This window comes from Corylus avellana, chromosome ca7 (assembly GCF_901000735.1).
Source record: "Corylus avellana chromosome ca7, CavTom2PMs-1.0".
NCBI classification, from domain to species: domain Eukaryota; kingdom Viridiplantae; phylum Streptophyta; class Magnoliopsida; order Fagales; family Betulaceae; genus Corylus; species Corylus avellana.
In genome coordinates this window covers 11,958,920-11,960,302 of record NC_081547.1, presented here as the reverse complement: position 1 = coordinate 11,960,302, position 1,383 = coordinate 11,958,920, and positions in this window count along the sequence as shown.

Sequence of the window (1,383 nt, the reverse complement as noted above, 5' to 3'; positions counted from 1 at the left end):
AACTAAATTTCGGGGGAAAGCAGCGGCCTGGTGGCAGCAATTGAATCAATCAAGAGAGCAATAGGGCAAGAAGAAAATCAACAAGTGGGAGAAACTGTTGAAGCATATGCGATCGGCCTTTTTATCCTACAATTATACCTGACCATGTATCAAAAGCTGCAAAATTTGAGCTATGGTTCAAAGTCTGTGGATGACTATACGGAAGAATTCTACAAGTACCTCACTCGTGTGGATCTAGTCGAAACAAACGACCAACTCGTGTCACAATACATTGGAGGTTTGCGCCCACAAATTCAGGATTCCCTAAACCTCTTTGATCCCCCTAATGTGTCCGAAGCCCATCAACGGGTACTATTGCTAGAAAGGACGGCTTCTAGAGGGCCTTTTGGAGGATTCGGTCGAGGAACCGAGGGCAGCACAAACCGTCAAGTGGGCCATTCACTGCGCGCAGCACCACTCCAACTCCAAGTCAAGGCCGTACCCCAATGTTAAGTGCTAAAATATTCATATTTTTTGTCATTAACTTACATGTGTTAATCTTTTAGTTTTAGTTAATTTATGCCATTTTAGCTCTTTTATGAGTTTTCCTTGTTTTTGTAGGTCATTGGAAAAAAAAAAAAAAAAGTAATCTCAGAAGTTTTGGACTTAAAAGAGCTATTTTGGGAATATTGGAGGCACTGGTAGTGCGATCGATCGCAGGGGAGCTGTGATCGAGCGCACTACAGGCGAGGACCACAAACGCAAGGCAGTCCTGCGATCGAGTGCACACGGGCTGTAATCGAGCATACCCGAGGGTGATGGGCACGTCAGCTACCAGTCTTGTTATGAAAGTGCAAATTCTAGGGTTTTGTAACTTAGTGCGAACTACGGTTCAAACCCTACAATTTTTAGGGTTTCTAGAGTATTCCTAAGGCTTATAAATAATCCCTTAAACCTCTAGAATAGACATAATTTCCAAGGAGAAGAATTGGAGCTCTTCAAGTTCAAGTTTCGGATTTATTCTTTTCCTTTCTTTTATTTTATTTTATTTTATGAAGATGTTTAACATCAAACTTATGTGTAACTAATTTACTTAGTAGGGCTAGATTGAAGCCTTAGCTATGTTTAGTTAATATTCAATATTGGCGCCTTTGTGATGTTGTGGTATTTAACTTGATTAATTCCGGCTTTCATGAATTCTTCATATGTGTGTGCCTGATCAACATATGCATGTGGTATGGACTAGTTAGTTAAATCAATTTGGATGACCGCGACCTGGGTTTAATAAAAGTAACAAAAGAAATCCACACCCAGTTCTTGGGTTAATCAACATGGGGAACCAGAAGTAGACACCCATGCCCTAGGCCTCATGTGTTTGTCAATTTCCACAGTTTTATGCTTTCT